General features: G+C 36.2%; 1 long non-coding RNA gene across 1 annotated transcript in view; it reads right to left on the bottom strand.

The window, feature by feature from the left end:
- Positions 1 to 18,972, bottom strand: part of LOC127666766 (uncharacterized) — a 102,623-nt gene that overhangs the window by 33,238 nt on the left and 50,413 nt on the right. Inside the window, exon 5 of the long non-coding RNA XR_007973699.1 lies at positions 2,862 to 2,964. This is a non-coding gene — a long non-coding RNA (uncharacterized LOC127666766). The remainder of the gene's footprint in view (positions 1 to 2,861; positions 2,965 to 18,972) is intronic.

Raw genomic sequence — 18,972 nt, 5'->3', positions numbered from 1 at the left:
CTATATGGACTTTATATGAGACAGGGTATCACTATGGAGCCCTGCTGCCTGGTGCTGGGATTAAAAGCTTGCACCACATGCTCGAGTAGCTATCTTTTAAAAACCCAGAAGTGTGTGTATTTGTTGATCAACTAATAATACTTGACACAAATGCATGTAAGGATAAAAAATTCAGTGATCCCTTAAGAGTTGAAGCTTTAAGCCTGGATTCCTAAACAATGTTCCATAAGAACTTGGTTTAGGAGAATAATTCTCATTATTTTATAGCTACACTAAGGGTAAAGGAATCCTATCATCAAAATGTTCCTCTGTATCCCCTAGAGGTACTATGCCTGGAGGGAATAAAACCAAACACTATTTTAAACACAGAAGAATAAACATGAAGAACAGACCAGAACTGTGTTAGGATCATAGACCAGGTTACTTACATAGTATGATTTGCAAAATTTATAAAATTTACCTCAAATAACAATGTGATTGTGAGGGAGTTATCTCTAAACTGGTTTCCAGTGGCTACTGGCAGCTATGAAAGAATCCTAATGCCATGCCATGACCAGATTCACCTAAATCAACTGGCAAAACTGATGGATGCAAATATATCAATTTTCAAAGAAACATATGTTGTTTTCAAAGAAACATGTGAAGCCGGGCAGTGGTGGCGCAAGCTTTTAATCCCAGCACTTGGGAGGCAGAGGCAGGCGGATTTCTTAGTACAAGGCCAGCCTGGTCTACAGAGTGATTTCCAGGACAGCTAGGGCTACACAGAGAAACCTGTTTCAAAAAACCAAATCCAAAAACAAAAACAAAAACAAAAACAAAAACAAAACAAACATATGAGCAACAATGACTGCTAAAAACTATAACAAAGCATGAACCACCCTTTGCCCACTGTGTAAAACATGAACTCCCACATTGCTTTAACTTTTTCCTCTCTTTTTCCACCTTATTTTTGAGGGAGCTTCCCTCATTTCTGCCAAATGTCTACTCCAAGATAACTGGGTTAATTCTCCTCTTTCTATCTCTCATCTTGCAACAGGAGTGTTGGGATCACAAACACAGGCTACTACATTATACTTTTTTTTACATGGGTTCTGGGAATTGTCATCACATTTCTATAGCAAACATTTATTGAGTCATCTTCACCAGCCCTTCTTTTTATATATATCCACTTTTTGAATATATATATATATACATATATATATTCAAACAGCTACTTGAGGGCTAGGGGGAAGGACTTACAAGAAGGAAGTGCAGTCCCAAAGAATTGCAGATGTAAAGATCTGTTATCATTCTCTAGCTCATTCGCCTCATTTTCAACAACTGGTAGTCAGTTAATAAGTTATTTTATGTCCTAACACTAAACTAACAAAATATAGTCTTATAAACTATACTCTGTGAAGACCAGGTTATAAAATTATTAAAATAGACCTTGAAAGTTCCCTTAAGTCATAAAACACAGATATACAGAATACATTCTATGTAAAAATCTCAGGGCCAGAGAGATGTCTCATTAGTTAAGAGTACTGGCTGTTCTTCCAGAGGCCCTAGGTTCAATTCCCAGCACCTATTGGTGGACAGGTCACAGCCATCTATAAGTACAGTTCTAGAGGTTCCCATGCCATCCACCTCCTCAGATACCAGACAAACACAGTGAAAATATATATGCATGCAAAACACCATACACATAGATATTAATTGATTTAATTACATAAAAAGGAGCTGTTTTTAAAAAGAAAAAAATTGCAATCTTATTCTTTAATAAATAAGGCATTAAGAACAGTAAAACTGGGGCTGGAGAGGTAGCTAAGCAGTTAAGAGCACTGGCTGCTCTTCCAGGGGACCTGGGTTCAATTCCCAGAGCCCACATGGCAGCTCACACTTGTCTATAATTCCAGTTCCAGGAGATTAAACACCCTCACACAGACCTACATGAAGTCAAAACACTAATGAACATAAAAGAAAAATAAATTATTTTTAAAAAGTGGTGTTAAAAAAATAGTAAAACTGTCATCCTTAATTATGGTGTTTCCTTTGGGGTCAATGCATGGTAAACATGAGAAGGAAAATCATTTCCATAGGGAATTGAACCTAGGACCTCAGTACTCTTAACTACTGAGAAATTTCTCTAAATTGCATAGGACTTTTTTATCTTTTGGCTGGAGCAATGGCTCAGAGCTTAAGAGCCTCTAAAGGATTTGAATTTGATCTTAATACTCATATCAAACAGTTTATAATCAGGTGTTACTCCAGCTCCAGGGGATCCAACAGCTATGGCCTCCTAGTGCACCTTCATTCACATGAACATAATCTCACAGAAGCACACATAAATATATAATTAGAGATGAAATTTTCTCTTCTCCTCTAAGCTTACAAAAATAATATCCTAAATTATAGAAGGGGTGTGTGTGTGTGTGTGTGTGTGTAAATTATTTACAGTCAGGCAATAGTAGCACATAGCACACATCTTAAATCCCAGGATTAAGGGGGCAGAACCACGCAGATCTCTGATTCTGAGGTCAATCTGGTCTACAGAGAAAGTTCCAGGACAGCCAGGGCTACACAGAAAAACCCTGTGTGTGTGTGTGTGTGGGGGGGAGGGTTACATATAACCTCACTAGAAAAAGCTTTTCATAACATATTTATTCCAGCAGCAACATAGCTTAAATTTCTGAAGCTATCTTTTTAAAAACATGTTTTAGACATTAGAGCTTCAAGCATAACACAAAGGCTCTACACATGATCACATTGAAATGATACTCGATATAACCATTTTGCTTGCTACTTTAGAATTTTTTTCAATTTTCAAAATTAAGTTTTAATTTTAGTTGAAGGAGTGAAGATGTCAGTTCCAGTATACTTACTAAAGTGTATCTGGAGGACCAATAATAAGGTCTTCCCAACAATAGAGATCATTGTCATCTATTAAACCTGCTGAAAAGCCTCCCACTGGATTTTTGTTGAGTTCTGTGGAAAAAGAAAATTTCAATAAAAACTTTAAAACAGTTTTTCTCCAACAGGTAAAGTATGACCATAAATAAGCTATAAACTATGAAAACTATTAAAATGCTACTTCATAACTATAACATTTCCATACAACAAGGAAGCCATGGGTATATTAACCTATCCAGATGGAATTGTTTTGTCTTCCTACATCTACCTTGGGATTCAACCAAAGCTCTTAGAATTCTGGGTAGGTTTTATGAGAGGCAATCAAAATGCAAATAAGGCTGATTCTCACAAGAGATTTTAGTTGAAAGAAAATCAAAAGTCAAATCAAATCAGAAATGGCAAGTTTTCTATAGCCTTTAAGACTAATTCTTAAAAAACAACCAAAAGCACTTTTACGTCAGAATTGCCGAGTGTTTTCAACTCTTACTTACATTAACATTTGTCTGATTGCCATGATGCCTTGAGGTACATTCAACTATGCAACAGGAATAGCTTTCTAAGAATAGCTGGTGCCTACAGAAATAGTGATGGTATCATAAGATTCTTCTCTTCTAAACAGTGTTCTGCCATGAAGAATAGATGATGAGGGCAGAAAATTAAGAATCGAGACAAGCAACTAGTAAGGTAGAAAAACAAAGGCCAACAAAGGATCATCAAACAACAGGTTAGGAAGAGTATAACCTTAAGAGTTTACAGAGATGGACGTAATAAAATAAGGATGTCTTTGTAATGGGCAGATCACATGAGTTTTTCAAATAGCCTTAAGTAAGTGTAACTGACATTAGAGGTATACTATATATACCTATAGGTATATATAATAGGTATACTATATAATTTGATAATTTTAATATACTATCATCTTTGAAGGCAGGATAAGAATCATGATAGTAAGTATACACAACAATCACCAGAAAAGTTATTATTTTGTCAAGAGAGCTGAGGACTGACTGATTCAAACTGGGCAGTGAGTAAGGACAAAACATGTTTAAGAGCAGTTTAGAAAGGACTTGCCAGAAATCTAAATGAGTACATGATTCTCATACAGTACTTGCCCATCATCAAGATAAGCCATCTAATCATGAAAGCAAATATAATACAACACAGAGTACTATAAAATGCCAAACAGTGTGCTGGTAACTATGGAAGCACTAACTCCATAACTTTGAGCAATCAAAGGTGGTTTTAGTTCAACAATTACAACTTCATATAGGGCTATTAGGTCCATCTTCATTTGTCAATCTACTGGAATTTGAAATTACTTGGGAGACACACCTCTTGTGCATGTCTGAGGGTGCTTCTAAAACAGTTTAATTTGGAATGTGGTTGGAACTATTCTAAAAGGATTGTGAAACAGAATACAAGACTCATACCCACTCCCATCATTTTACTGCTGTCACATTGCAGCTATCATACCTTACCAAGCATGACGAACTAAATAATTGATGAACCATAAACAATTCTTCCTAAAGCTGTTTTGATCAATTATTTTGTCCAACTAACAATAAAGTAATTAATGTACATCACAACATGCAGACAACAACAACAAAATGATAAAAATAAAGAATTAAATTGTATTTTAACACAAAGAACTTCTTTTCTTGGATTTTGAACACAGATTTTATAAATCTAATAAGCAAAGCAAACAGATAAAATCTGTATTTTAAAATACCATTAAGATATGATTTGCATTTTAAACTTATTATGTTTATAATCATATACCTTTCACTGAATCCCAACTATGTTGCTAGCTACTAAAAAAGAATACACATACACACTTTAGTGTTGATGGGAATGGTTCCTTTGAGGTCTAGCTCAAGAACTGCCCTCCTATCTTTGAAACCTTTTTAAAAATAATTTATTAAATAATCTTGACTTCTGTTAAAAATCCTATTCATTATAGTTGCAGCCTGTATTGTATTACCTAGCATTTGACTATCATGGGTTCATTGTTCCAGAAAAATATATAAGTAAGGACAATGTGAAATAGGTAACCTAAAAGTAGTACAAGGAATAGGGGTTAAAGAAGTACAAAAGAAGGGCATATAACAATCTTTAATAGCTTTAAAAAAAAAAGGCAGAAAGAGCACCACAACTCTGAGGCCAGCCAAGTCTATATTGTGATGTCTAGTCTCAAAAGTTTAAAAAGGGGGAAGGGGGTACAGCACAGAGGGACACACACATTTTATTCCAGAACATGGGAAGTAGAGGTGGGTTAAGTTGCAAAATGACTGTGACTAATAATGAGACCCTGCCTTGGAGGGAGAAAGGGAAAGAGAAAGACTTATAGAATATCTACAATGAAGAACTGGGCCTATACTGAACAAAGAGGCATAAATGAAACAAGACAAAATGGCAAAAACTTGAAAGTAAAGGCGTTTGTTAGCCATATTAAGTTTCAACTTCATACATGGAGCAATGATAACCCTTGGAAGAATTGGAATGTATTTGTTCTTAATACATTTTCAAAAAGTAGGGCGAGCTTGGGAGGTTTAAATGTTCAAAAACCAGTTTTAGAAGTTGGATAGATAGCCGGGCGTGGTGGCGCACGCCTGTAATCCCAGCACTTGGGAGGCAGAGGCAGGTGGGTTTCTGAGTTCGAGGCCAGCCTGGTCTACAGAGTGAGTTACAGGACAGCCAGGACTACACAGAGAAACCCTGTCTCAAAAAACCAAAAAAAAAAAAAAAAAAAAAAAAAAAAAAAAAAAGTTGGATAGATGGCTCAGAGCTTAAAAGATGATATACCAGGGAGCTTGAGAGATGGTTCGTTATTTAAGAGCACTAACTGCTCTTCCAGATGTCCTGAGTTCAATTCCCAGCAACCATATGGTGGCTCACAACCACCTATTATAGGATCCGATGCCCTCTTCTGGTATCTGAAGACAATTACATTGTACTCATATACATAAAATAAATAAATAAATCTAAAAAAAGAAAAAGAAAGAAAGAAAGGAAAAGAGAGGAAAAGAAAAAAAGAAAAAGATGATATAGCAGTTGCAGAGAACTTGAGTTTGATTCCCAATACCCATATTAGGTGTAACTCCAGCTCTAGGGGAGACGATGCCATCTTCTGGCCTCAAATGCACAAACCCATATACAGACACAAATGTATACATAGTTAAAAAGAAAGCAGTCATTCTTTAAAAACCATGCTAGGCATGTTGGTACATACTTATAAATAACACAAACACTGAAGATACTTGATGAAGTGGTGAAATGGTTTTGAAACTAGAAAAGGTTAATGGTTGTATAATACTGTGAACATAGATATGTTTATCTACTATTATTTGTATATATGTTGTTTATTACATTTGAACATAGTATATCTCATCTTAGTTCTTAAAATGACACAAATGTATTAAAATAGGAAACACAAGATGAGATACTTGTTTGAAAGGGGGAAACTTACTTAATGTTAAATTTCTACAGCACATATATGTTGTATATGTTGGGAGAGGGGCTGTCTTTGCAGAGTTATAGACTGTACTTTGGACCTTGCATACACTAGGCAAGTCTTCTACCACTGAGAGACATCCTCAGAATATATCAGGGTTTTTGCCAGAGAGGAAAGCAGGAAAACAAAGAAGCTAATATGTTTAACAGAGTAAATAGCCAACAATGATAAGTTCACTCTTCTACAGCATGGAAACGCTATTTCAATTAAGGCCATTGGGTTCAAAAAAGAGAGCCAAAACCGTCTTCAGCATAAGCAGTAAAGATAACTAGAACAACACTAACAAGGTTAAGGTGGAAAAGTGCAAGTGAAAATTGTTTCTCTAAGGTTTCGATAGATAGAAAAATTACAGTAGCCATAGCCACGAGCAAATGAAATTCATGCAATCAAGTAGTTTTATTTGGTTGATTTTTCAGGTTTTTTTGGTTTTGTTTTGTTTTTTTTTAAGGCACGATTTTGTCTTAGTGGGCCTGAAATTTGTATGTAGACTGGCTGGCCTTACCCTTTAGCCTCTTTGCTAAGACTACAGACACATGACACTATAATGGTTGTGGTTATTGCTGCTGTTGTTTTAAATAGGATCTTCCCTTGCAGCCCAGGCTATAGAATCAGACCTCGCTCTGAGAAATAATCAACTAATTTGGGGCAGGGGGAGAGGCATGAATCCACAAAAACTAAGAGTAAGCATAATAGTGTATACTCTCTGATTTCAGCTTTTGGAGGGTGGGAAAAGAAGATCCTGTCAGACATGTCTCTAAAAAGATGAGAGCATATGAAAAGTGAACAAACATGAATTATTAGGATCAATACAAATTCATAAAGTGTTTTTTTAAAAACTAGGCTTATACACCAGAAAAGGTTCAGGGAAACAGTCATCTCAGTATGATGAACATTCCTAGTATCCACAATATGGTCTTCTAATACAAATTTACAGCTAACAGTGAAGCAGGGTTTTGTGAAGAAATGACAGATTCTAAGTCTGAGGCATAAGGAAAAAATATGTTAGGCTCTTCTCAATACTCAATAAAATGTGTTAGGCTCTTCTCAATACTAAATAAAACAAAAGCTATCAGTTAGAAGCCCCACTGGCTAAAAATGTTATGAGTTGAGTATTAGTATGAATAATAACCGTGAAGGATAGACAAATGTAGTTCAATACATGAGTAACTAACATACACACACAAAACCAACCAGCCATGGCTGTTATAATTAGGTGCTAGTAAACCATTTTGTCATTTTGATTTGGGTCTTATCCCACAGCTGGCTTAATGCCAGCACTCAGGAGGCAGAGGCAGACAGATATCTGTGAGATCAAGGCTAGCCTGGTGTATAGAATGTGTTCCAGGACAGCCAAAGCTACAGAGAAAAAAGGATGGGAGGGAGGGATATACTTCTTCAACCATGTAAAGAATCAATCTCAGGTCAGCAGGCTTGGTAACAACATCTTTTCCACAGAGCCATCTCATCATCCAATTCTTGGCCTACTCTGTGCAAGCAATACATTATTTTGAAAACCAAAGAAAGTAGAAGAACCTTGCACTCTATTATCAAATACTGAAATAATAATTATGTTATCAAATAACATTTCTCTCTAAAAAACTCCAGTTATGCGATTGTTTATGGAGCCCCTGGGTATGGCTAAGTTGAACATGCACAATTTTCTGAATTACTCAAACAAATTTAACTTTTCCTGATTCAACAGACATAGCTTCTTCTTCCTCCTTTTTATCTTCCTACTTTAAGAAACTGCAGAAATTTAAAGTTTGCCTTCTCTGGGTTTTTGGGACTTGTTTTGCTTTTTTTCTTTTAAAGCAAGATTGTCCTCTGGCTTAAAAAATAAAAATACATTAAGCTGAAAAGTTTCAGAAATGTCACTTTATTACTTTTTCTACATTTTTTAAAATTTCTATGTAAAATGAATAAGCCAAATAAATCTTTAAAAGATAAAAGTCATTATTTTTGAGGTAATCTCATGTAGCAAAACTGAACCTGTTCAAAGCTCATAGTAAGAGTCAAATATAAAACGGGGCGTGGTGGTGCACACCTGTAATCCTAGCACTTGGGAGGCAGAGGCAGGCGGATTTCTGAGTTCAAGGCCAGCCTGGTCTACAGTAGAGTGAGTTCCAGGACAACCAGGAAGAAACCTGTCTCAAAAAAAAAAACAAAAAAAAAAAAACAAAAACAAACAAACAACAACAACAACAACAAAAAAGAGTCAAATATAAAACACACAGAGAAACACGTTAAGAGAATCCCTGTTATGAATATAACTAATAGAAGCTACATGTGAGAAATTATAAGGACAAGACCTGGGATTGCAAGCAATTTTCTATAGAATCTAAACATTAAAGAGGTGAGAGATGTTTATGAGTTAACTGAATATATGAAATCTGACTAGATAACAGATATTAAGAAATATCTGCCAGGCAGTGGTGGCACATGCCTTTAATCTCAGCACTTGGGAGGCAGAGGTAAGTGAGCGAATTTCTGAGATCCAGGCCAGCTTAGTCTATATAACAAGTTCTAGGATAGCCAGGGCTATGCAGAAAAACCCTGTCTCAATAATAAACAAACAAACAAATAACAATGATGATAGTAATAATAAAAATAAACATTTTGGTTTTTTAGACAAGGTCTCACTATCTGTCCCTAGATAGCCTGCTCTGCCTCCCTAGTGCCCCAGAACTAGGGTTAAAGGCAAAAACCATGACCCCAAACTTAGAGTCCCATCTTTACAGCAGATCCTCTTTGAATCTTTTTTTTTTAACTTTCCATCTTTGCAAGTTTCTGGCTTTCTGAGGTAAAGTCTCACTATGTAGTCCAGGCTAGCGTTGAATTTATAATCCTGCCTCAACTTAGAATTGAAATTACAGAAGTGCACCATCATGCCCAATTCTTTAAACCATTAAGGTAACATATAAAACCTTTTATCTAAATATTCTGTAGATTCTCTTAAGTAAATTATGGTTTACCAAAATAATGTTAGCACTCTATCACAGGAATTGCTACACATCTACTGTAATAGTGTTGAGAAACAGAAAAGAGGTGTGTTTTGTAATTACTGTAACTACACAAACAATCATTTCCTCAACCTTCATTAATAAATCAATATTGGAAAAATACCAGTGGTGGTTTGAATGAGAACAGCCCTCATAGGCTCATGTTCATATACCTGGTTCCCAGTTTGTAGAACTGTTTGGGAAGGATTAGGAGGTATGGCCTTAATGGAGGAGATGTGTCAGCAGCAGTGAGCATTGAGATTAGCACTGTGTTTCTTGCTTGCTGTTTAAGAGTCAAATTCTCAGGTGTTCCTGCCACCATGCCTTTATTCAACCATCATAAAGTCTAATCCTCTGGAACTGTAAGCCCAATTAAACACTTTCTTTTATAAATTGCCTTGGTCATGGTGTTTTTTCACAGTAATAGAAAAATAACTAATAAAGTGATATATCAACAAACAACTGCAAAAATTTTATTACATTTCTACTATAGTTTTTTTTAAAGATCCAATCTAATAATCTTTATAGATTTCTAATCAACATTAAAACTGCTTACAATTAGAATATTTTCTTTACATTTGAGTCATAGGCTACAGTGAGCTGACTTCCTAACTGGTTAAAAAAAAGGGGGGGGGGACCATGGAGCAGACAGGCAAAAAACAGTCATTCCATATTTATAAAGACTTTCTAATATTCTGCCAAAAGGATTTTCTTCCTTAGAATTAACAGGTACATTCTACCACCTACATCTGACCATGGTGTGTCATTCTCAGGTTAAATAAAGCTGTTCTGTTGTCAAAGTCATCTAAATTCTCATTCTTTCTCTCTCCCTACAAACTTAAATGACTCTTATATTCTAAACATATCCTGATGAGTTTATCTAGACATATCCTGATGCCCTTTGTATGTTGTAGCTCGTGCTTAAATACAACATCATCAGCATACTTCTCTGCTGAAATCTGATGCAGCAGGAATTCCTGAGAACAGAAGACCATATACATTATATGGTATTATATGTCAGGACTAAGTCTGCATTTCAATTCTCCTTAGTCTTGCCAAATTTAGTCATCTCATTTTTTTTCCCAAGCTTCATTTTCTTATCCATAAAGTAGGATAAAACCTATAGTGGTATTATAAAACAGAAAAATAAGATGTGTGCATATAAGTGCTTGAGTCTGGAAGGCAAGGACCAACAGCTGGTGGTTTCAGATTTGAGACAGGGTCTCTCGCTGAACTTTGAGCTCACTGATTTGACTAAATTGGCTAGCCAATGAGCTCCAGGGCTGCCCCCGGCCCTTCTAGCATTAAGTCCCTGCAGGGAATCTAAACTGGGATCCTCTCAAGCTTTGGAACAGGCAATTTACTGACTGAGCTGTTTCCTCATCACCAAAAGAAGACACAAAATATTGTCCTATCTTAGGATACATGTAGAAAATGTTAATTATCCATTGTCTTCCCATAGTCTAACAAATACAATGTTCTTTAGAATCTCAAGAACAGTCTCAGGAAGTAGAAGGAGGGTCTTTGAGTTGACGGGTAGTTAAGACAGCATGGAGAGCCGGGCAGTGGTGGCGCACGCCTGTAATCCCAGCACTCTGGGAGGCAGAGGCAGGCGGATTTCTGAGTTCGAGGCCAGCCTGGTCTACAGAGTGAGCTCCAGAACAGCCAGGGCTATACAGGGAAACCCTGTCTCGAAAAAACCAAATTAAAAAAACAAAAAACAAAAAACAAAAAACAAAACAAAACAAAAGAATCTCAAGAACAAGCCTATACCTTCGCTACCACCTTTTAAGAAAAATACTAGCCAGCTCCAAACATCATCCAAACTATGTTTCTAATGAGAGTTGCTGTGAGCCCTCCTCCCCTGACTCCCTGCTTACAGTAAAAATATTCTAACTTCCAATATTCCTGAGGGAAGACTTTTTTCCTCACCATTTGTAAACCTACAAGACATCTATTAATACATGCTTAAACCTGTATTAAAATGTTTACTAAACTCTGTCTGCTTCATAATATGCTGTCTAGTCCTGACTTCTTTTCAAGTCAAATTCACAAATGCTGGTTTGGCTTGAGTCAATTTTCCTAAAACTCTTTGGGAATATGTTAGGCTGCTGAGGTAGACAGTGTGAAACTGCCTCCTTTACCTGTATCTCAAAACGCTGACAATAAGATACTGTATAAGTTTACTTTTAAAATGTAGTTTAAAAAATAAAAATGACTAACTATAAAAGTTGAAGCTAGAGAAATGTCTCAGTGTTTAAAAGTCATATATAAGCTTTCCGTAATAAATACAGCCTAAACTAATTCACAAGAAAATAAAAATATAGAATAAATAGAACATATTTGAGCAAGAAGTACTAAACTTAAAGCAATAACATGGGCATCTAGGAGAAGGAAATCAAGTAAAAAAAAATGTGGGCAGAAGAATCAAGTTGGTCTCAGATTTATTTCTCCATAACAATGCATAGCTGGTAGTGACAAAACTACAGAATTCTAAAGCAAAGTGTGATACAAAGAATAAGGAAGTCAAAGAAATCAAACTAGGATGAACAAGATTGTGGATGAACCTTAGAACTTGTTTCTTAAATTTTTTTTCTTTTTTACATCATTTATAGTGTGAACATGTACACTGCACCATACTGTACATGTGGAAGTTAAAGGACAGCTTGCAGGACTTAGTTCTCCCTTTCTACCATATGAATTGAATTTTGGTGGTCAGGCTTCGGGACAGGAACCCTTACCCAGTGACCCATCTCTCTGGCCTGCTTCTTGTACTGCTAAAAATGAATTTTGTAATCCGAAACACAAATAATAATTACTGAGTCCACACAAACACCCAAAACTAAAAATATTACCACAAGCCTAAAAATATACACGATTGCTCAGCAGTTAAGAATATTTATTACTTGTGAAGGTACCTAGGTTTGGTTCCAGCAACCAAATCGTGGCTCATAGCCATCTGTAACTACAATTTTCAGAGATCAGATACCCTCTTCTAGACTCTATGTGCACCAGGCATGCACAAAATATACAAAAATATATGCAGGTAAACCATACATACAAAAAAATTAAAAGGCAAATTAATACATATGTATGTGTACTTTTATATATATACATAGATTGGTTCAATCTCTGTAACTGCATGGACTGATGATTTGGTCAAGTACAAGAGTACTGTTTTTATCTAAAAATTGAATTGATGAGTACCAAAATAATTTGGCTGGATATTTTTTGGTTGAGACAAGCATGACATGAAAACTTAAGTCACATAGGTCAGAATAACAGTCACCTATACAGAAATATATCACCTTAAATAATAAAGTAAAAATACTTATATGATTAAGTAGTAATCTATTTTCATGTAACTATAGAATATTTATAAAAATACAAACAGTATACAAAACAAACACTCAAATATATGTATTCTAAAACACTGTTGAGAGAGCTAGAGCAATGACTCAGTAGGCAAAACACTCATACATATGATGTAAAATCATTCTTTTGAGAGGAGGGAGGGAGGGAGGGAGAGAGTGTGGGAAGGAGGGAGATGGAGAGAGGAGGGAGAAGGAGAGGGAGGGACGGAAGGAGGGAGGAGAAAGAAAGAGAGAGAGAGAGAGAGAGAGAGAGAGAGAGAGAGAGAGAGAGAGAGAGAGAGAATTGAGAGCTAGAGAGCTGGTTCAACACCTAAGAACACTTACTATTCTTGCAAAGGACCCAGGTTCAGTCTTAGCATCTATGTGGCAGCTCACAACCACCTATAACTAAAGATCTAAGAGGTCCAATAACCTTTTCTGGCCAAGGGTGGTACACTTACAAATATCCAGGCAATATAATCATACACACACAATAAACCTATTTAAAAAAAAAATCAAGCCAGGTGTGGTGGTACAAGCCTTTAAAGCAGAGGCAGGCAGATCTGTGAGTTCAAAGCTAGCCTGTTCTACAGAGCAAGTTCCTGGACAGCCAAAGCTAGAGATTTCAACAGCCCCTACCCCTGCAAATCTTCCACTACTTCTTAGACCTAGGTGTATGGGAGAAAATAATCTTAGCTAAGCATCAGGCCATACCAGGTTCAATACAAGGCATATCAAGTAAGACAGTATTTGAACCAGCTATGATACACTCTATTATGGTTTAAAAATATATGAAACATCATGTATGTTCACGCGTGGAGCATTTGGCCACCAGCTGGTGTTGCTGTTTTGGGAAGTTGTGAAAATTTGAGGATTGTGGCCTAACTAGCAGAAGTGGACTGGTGAGACAAGGCTTTAAAGGTGATAGTAATTTCTGGTTCTAGCACAAATGCTCTGAATCCTGATCCATTAGGCTATAAAGAGCTCCAGGAAAGTGATCTATCTTCCTGCTGCAACACTATTCCTGACCATGAAAAACTATACTTTTTAAAACCATAAGCAATTGGGTGGGTGGTAGGCGGTAGAATCTTGGTGGGGGGGGAGGAGAAATAGAACCATGATCCAAACAAAACGAACTTTTCCTTAAGATGATTCTGTATTGATCATAGCCACAAAGAAAGTAATGAATATACAGATGCATATTGATTCACTTTCTGGTATATCCCTCTATCATGCTTTAAATTCATTTTCAAATCTTTACCTAAGGTGATGGAAATAATATACTTCTGTGATCCGAATCATGACTGACTTTATCCCTTATTCACTTTCTAGTAATAAAAGGGAGAGTTCTGACCATTCAGAAATGGTATACATGCAATCAATATAATCTTTACTGAAAGGTATTCTGGGCCTTTTCACCATTAAGAAGCTTTGAAGAAAATAAGACATTATATAAAAACAATGAGTATAGGCAGGAGGCCTAGGAAAGCACATGAAACAAAATAAAAGAGCAAAAGGGAATGAGGGGATGAAAATATATGTGGCCATTATGGACGAAGTATGGAGGTTCTTTATAACCTCAAAAACTAGGACTGTCCTATCCAGCTACATCAATCCTATGTATATACCCAAAAGAATCCAAAAACAGCATTACCACAAAAGGTACCTGCGCGCACAATACTTACTGCAATTCTATTCACTATTAAAGATACAAGTCAGCTTAAATATCCATCAATAGATGAAGACAAATAAAATGTAATTATGTTTACAAAATGGAATTTTATTCAGCTATAAAGGATACAATGGCTTAAAGGGCAAAGTACTTGTCATACAAGACCAACAGCAATTTTAATAAGCAGAATCAACATGAAAGTGAAAGAAGAAAAACAACTTGACAAACTTGTTCTCTGACTTCTACAGGCACTCTGTAGTACAACTGTGCAAACACTTACTCATAAAATATCACAGTTTCAAAAAAGTAATAATTTAACATTTTAAAAAAGGAGTGAAATATGTAACTTGCAAGATAATAAATAGAAATAGAACCCATCATATGTTGAGTGAAATAAGCTAAACTAAGATAAATATTTAATGTTTTGTCTTATAAATCTCTCAAGACTATATTATGCATGTATATGTGCACATAAGTATATTTGCATGTGTTTGTATATCATGAATATAGAAGGAATACTATTTGAGAAGTGGAAGGAAACAAGCAGTAGGGGAGAGGAAAGAGAACAATAGAAGTGGTCATAGTGCAAGTGCGAAAACCAAAACAACTTAACAATGAACAAAGCCATAAAAAAAAGCACACATTAAGATTGTTTTCATGGGACTGGAGAGATGGCTCAGCAGTTAAGAGCATGACTGCTCTTCCAAAGGTCCTGAGTTCAAATTCTAGCAACCACAAGGTGGTTCCCAACCATCTGTAATGAAATCTGGTGCCCTCTCTTCTAGTGTGTATGAAGACAGCTATAGTGTACTTAGATATAATAAATAAATCTTTTTTTAAGAAAAGATTGCTTTTATGTTAGCTCAGTGGGCTCATGCTAACATACATAAAGGCAAAACACACATACACATAAATTTAAGCCAAAAAAAAAAAAACCCTCAGCTGGGAGGTAGTGATGCAAATCTCTATTTGCAGTACTTGGGAGGCAAAAACAGGCCTATATCTTGAGTTCCAGGCCAGCCTGGTCTACAGAGGGAGTACCAGGACAACCAGGGCTACACAGAGAAACGAACACTGTCTTGGGGGTAGGGGAAAGGAGATTGTTTCTATGCAACAGAAAAGTGAAGGTGAAGATGATTTACACGTTTTCTGAAAACAAGTGGTAATTTGCCCCACAAATTTATAGACACAATCAATATGGACACTACTGAGCACTGCATGAAGAACAGTTGTTCAGTATCTTCATAGTTCTAAAAGACAAAAGATAAGTTGCAAAGCAAGCCATGAATTATTTGAGAAGATTAAAAACTATACCTGGAGGCTAAGAGGATGGTTCCACACTTGACTTATAAGCACCAGAACCTAAGTTTGATCCCAGAACCCACAAAGAATTACCAGGGTTACAAACGGCACATAGTTAGTTGTAATCCTAGTCGTGAAGAGGCCAAAACTAGAGAATCCCTGTGGGTCTCTGATCACCTATCTCAAAGGAAATAGAAAGTGTCCTGAAGACAACATATAAGGTTGTTCTCTGGCCTTCACATGCACACATATGCACTGGCATGTTATGTGTACATACACATATACACTTTTTTTAAAATAAAAAAAAAATATTTTTTGAGACAGGGTCTCTGGCTGGCCTTGAACTCAAGAGATCCACCAGCCTCTGCCTCTGAAATGTTGGGATTAAAAGGATATACCATCATCCCCAGCCTTAAGATATTTTTAAAATAATCCATAAGGAGGACTGGACAGATGGCACATTGGTCCTTGCTGCTCTTGCATAGTATACAGCACACACATGGAAGCTCACAATCACTTGTAACTCCAATTCAAGGGAACCCAATGCTCTTTTCTGGCTTTCTTAAGACACTAGGCCTACACATGGTATGTATGTATACATATATACACACATACATGCAGGCAAACCCTCATTGTTAACAAATAATTCTTAATATATAATTAACTTTTAGAAACCTACAGGTAAACACTGTAGCACAGAAAGACCTATAATTCCAGCAACTAGCAAGCCTGATGGAGAATACCTAGGGTTCAAATCCAATCTGGGCTACAGAGTGAATTCAAAACCAGTTTTGGCATTAGAAAAGAGGAGGAAGGAAGGAAGGAAGGAAGGAAGGAAGGAAGGAAGGAAGGAAGGAAGGAAGGAAGGAAGGAAGGAAGGAAGGAAAAGAAAAGAAAGAGAGAGAGAGAGAGAGAAAGAAAGAAAGAAAGAAAGAAAGAAAGAAAGAAAGAAAGAAAGAAAGAAAGAAGAAAGAAAGAAAGAAAGAAAGAAAGAAAGAAAGAAACAAAGAAAGAAACAAAGAAAGAAACAAAGAAAGAAACAAAGAAAGAAACAAAGAAAGAAACAAAGAAAGGGGAAAGACAGAATGCCCCTCTAGCTCTTGCAAACTTGCCTAGCATGTTTAAGGACATAGGTTCAACCCCTGGTACCACAAAGCAAGCAAATCTACAAGAATATTTAAAAGTCAGTGATAAAGCAGTTTATACAGTTAGCACAACTGTAATAGACTTCCCAGCTAACTATAGAAAACAATTATTAAACATGAAAATATTTAAAAAATAAATTTGGGGAATCTGGAGAGATGGTTCAGCAGTTAAGAGCACTGAGTGCTCTTCCAGAGGTCCTGAGTTCAATTCCCAGCAACCACAGGGTGGCTTACAACCATGTGTAATTGGATCTGATACACCCTTCTGGTGTGTCTGAAGACAGCTACAATGTGCTCATATATTAATTAATTAGCTAATTAATTAATAAGTCTATCTTTTTAAAAAAAGGTGAATTTGAAGTAGTGAGATGGCTCAGTAGACTGCCACCAAGTCTGATGATCTGAATTCAAGCCCTGAAACCATTACATGGTAGAAGGAAGAGTACCAATTTCCACAAGTTGTCCTCTAACCTCCACATGAGCACATTAAACACACAATAAACACATTGGGGTGGTTTAAACTAAAATGTCCCCAACAGGCTCATGTATTTGAATACTTGGTCACCAGCTGTTGTTGCCATTTTGAAGATGTTATGAAAACTTTATGAGATTTGACATTGCTAAAAGAAGTCTATCACTAAGAGATAATTCCTATTTTGGCCATGTGCTGCTATGTTCCTCAGCCCCACACCCTTGACATTATATTCTTCTGGAACCACAGTCAAAATAAATTCTTCTCTAAGTTGCATTTGGCCAAGGTATTTTATCACAGCGAAAGAAAACTAATACATGGATAAATATAACAAAAAAATTTAAATGAATTTACAATCCCAACAAAAAATTTACAAAGTCTTCTAGTGGAAACACATGTGGAAATAAACATAGTCTAAGAATTTGAATAGGCCACCATAAACCAAGTTAGAGTAAGAAAGGAAAAAACTTGCACAACTTTTTTAAAAAGTAAAGGACTTTCTGTGCCTCTATTCTCTTATGGGGTGTAACCAAATTTCTTTGACAAACCAAACCTGTCCTCTAAGATTTTACTGTATCTCAATCCTATTCATCCTCTACTGATCTGGACTCCTGACATTCTCACGTTGCCTCACAGTTTCTTCCATCATTAAACCCTTCCAAATTGGAGGGCAACTCTTCAAGACATGGAATGAGACAAAAGAAAGTGAAACCATATGATTTAAGACAGGACATTTATAGAGAAGTTAAACATTGTATGCAGCAAGGACACTCCTTAAATTGTGGGAGTAAACTACTCAAAACACCTTCAAGAAGTCCTTGAAACTCATTAGATTCACTAGGCTCCTCTTTTCCCAAGCATATGCATAATGTAAAGACTGCTGAGAGTTACTCTCACACATTCTGAGTTACCTAGAAGAGGCAGACACCAGCTAAAATGAATGCCCCCAGGGGGAGGGGGACGACGACTAGAAAGGACACCCCCAAATTGCTGAACTGCTATCAGGTTATAAAATGAAGCCCAGGTTTACAATTTTCATGAGCTGTCACCCGTCTGGGTGGCTTTACTGATATAGTGTCTTCTGAGTCATTTCTGCTTTATCACTGACTTTTAATTTAAATATTCTTGTAGGTTTGTTTGCTTTGTGGTCACTTTTGAGCCCCCCATAAAAAAAATTTTTTAAAAGCTAGGGTGGTGGTTCATGCCTGTAACCTCAGCACTCAGGAGGCTAAGACAGAAAGATCTCCAAGCCAAAGCTGAGATAACTGGAACATAAAAATATTTTTGCTGGAAAAATTCAATAATAATTCAAGTAATTTTAATTACAACTTTAAAAACTCAAAATGAAAGAAATATTATAGTACCAGGATATGAAAAAAAATTACATACCTATTTAGTATACTTTGAAAGAGTAGATGCTGACATGAGAAAATTTAGTTGTTTGAAGAATGAAATATGGCAATTTGTAGCTGAGAGCTACAAATTAAGTTTTGGGCCAGCCTAAGCAAAGACTTTCTTTATATTTATGTGAATATATCTATGTGAGTTCCTCCTGTAGCTTCTATGGCACTTCTCCCTATGTAAAATGTTCTCTTTTTTTAAGATTTATTTATTTATTATATGTAAGTA

The sequence above is a fragment of the Apodemus sylvaticus genome, chromosome 16 (assembly GCF_947179515.1).
Source record: "Apodemus sylvaticus chromosome 16, mApoSyl1.1, whole genome shotgun sequence".
NCBI lineage: Eukaryota > Metazoa > Chordata > Mammalia > Rodentia > Muridae > Apodemus > Apodemus sylvaticus.
The sequence above is the reverse complement of the archived record's forward strand: the minus strand, read 5'-3'. Positions and strand labels throughout refer to the sequence as shown.